The sequence below is a fragment of the Papaver somniferum genome, chromosome 2 (genome assembly GCF_003573695.1).
Source record: "Papaver somniferum cultivar HN1 chromosome 2, ASM357369v1, whole genome shotgun sequence".
In the NCBI taxonomy this organism is placed as follows: Eukaryota; Viridiplantae; Streptophyta; class Magnoliopsida; order Ranunculales; family Papaveraceae; genus Papaver; species Papaver somniferum.
Genome location: NC_039359.1, coordinates 115820754 through 115822691, shown reverse-complemented (window position 1 = coordinate 115822691; position 1938 = coordinate 115820754). Strand labels below are relative to the sequence as shown.

Here is a 1938-nt window from a genome sequence, read left to right as displayed (position 1 = left end):
AATTATGAACTTAAGCCTGGAACCTTACAGTTGCTCCCAATCTTTTTAGGAAAGAAAATGAAAACCCCTATTTCCATGTTAGGGACTTTGAGGAAATTTGTAGTACCCTGAAAATTAGAAACCTTGATGATGATGCTTTAAAACTCAGGTTATTCCCCTTTTCCTTAAAAGATAAAGCCAAGTCGTGGCTGTATAGTTTGGCTTCCGAATCAATTGAAACCTATGAACAACTTACATCTGCCTTTTTGAACAAGTTTTTCCCTAGGCACAAAACCTCGTCTATTAGGACGCAAATCTGCACGTTTACACAACAGGAGGGAGAATCTTTGTATAGGTATTTGGAAAGGTTCAATGATTTATTAGCCCAATGTCCTCATCATGGTTTAGAAAAGGTTAGGTTAGTTCAGATCCTTTATGAGGGTTTAGATTATCCCACCACAACTACAGTAGAGTCCATGTGTACAGGTGGGTTTGAAAACCAAACAGTTGATGATGCGATGACATTTGCATGAAATCGCCGAAAAGACCCAACAATGGGAAAGCAATAGGGTACCCCAGAAAACAATTCTTCTAGGCAGAGGAAACGTTAATAGGGTAGAAGGAAGCTTTGAATCAGATGCCAAAATTGCTGCTATAGCGAAAAGGTTAGAAGCTTTAGAAGTGGGTCACACTAGTGGTAGATTGGAGCCTTTTTGGGAAGGCCAGAATAATGAGCAAGCCAATGCTCTCTATAATAACACTAGGTATGATAACCGTCAGAAGTTTGACCCATATTCAGAAACCTATAATCCTGGTTGGAGAAACCATCCGAACCTTTCATGGTCTAAGGGCCAGAGTCAAGGTCAGTTTAGTAATTCTAATGCTCCCCCAGGTTTTGGTTACACTAAGAATTCATCAGGCCCAGAAAAAAAACGACTAGCTTAGAGGAATCTATTAAGATGTTAGCAAAAACTCAGGATATGTTAGCACAGAGCCAAATTAGTTTTCAACAGGAAACCAAGCAGAACTTTCAAACTAATGCTCAGAGCCTTGCTAAGCTAGAACTTCAAGTCGGCCAAATAGCTAAGACCTTAAGTGAGAGAGATAACGGAAGGCTCCCTAGTCAACTACCCAACCCTAGAGGAGTTCATGAAGTAGGTGCAAAACCATCGAATCAATTGAATGCTATTAGAACCCTTAGGAGTGGTAGAGTAGTAGACAATCAGGTAACCATGCCCGATAGTGAACATACTGTAGTTCACCCCTCAGGATCTCATCCCTCAGGACCACTAACTGAGGGGACTGATAAAATTTCCGATGATGCCAATTCGGTTCCGAGAGGTCTGATTCTGTGCCTAGAGCCCCATTTCCCCAGCTATTAGCATCAACAAAGAAGGAATCGAACTTTAATGACATATTGGAGGTTTTTAAGCAAGTTACCATAAACCTTCCTTTATTAGATGCAATTAGGCAAATTCCTGCTTATGCCAAGTTCCTAAGGATATGTGTACGCGAAAGCGAAAACTTAGCGTCCATAAGAAAGCTTTTTAGCTAGTCATGTAAGTTCAATCATTCAGAACACCACTCCAAAGTACAAAGACCCAGGTTCCCCAACCATTGCTTGTACAATAGGTAAACACCGGGTAGAAAAATTTACTTGACTTAGGAGCCAGTGTGAACTTACTGCCGTACCATGTGTACTTACAGCTAGGACTTGGTGAAATGAAACCTACTCAGATAACACTGCAGTTAGCTGATAGGTCTGTCAAAATTCCTCGAGGTGTTATCGAGGATGTTCTTATTGAGGTCGACAAGTTTATTTATCCAGTGGATTTCGTGGTCCTAGATACCCAACCTGTCCCTGACCCAGAGAACCAGATACCTGTGATTTTAGGTCGCCCATTCTTAGCTACGTCTAATGCGATCATAAACTGTCGAAATGGTGTGATGAATTTATCC

The 1938-nt window shown here is 41.1% G+C and overlaps 1 pseudogene; it reads right to left on the bottom strand.

Moving 5' to 3' along the window:
• Window positions 1-285: 285 nt before the first annotated feature.
• On the bottom strand, window positions 286-385 carry LOC113354632 (annotated as a pseudogene).
• Between the last annotated feature and the right edge of the window lie 1553 nt (window positions 386-1938).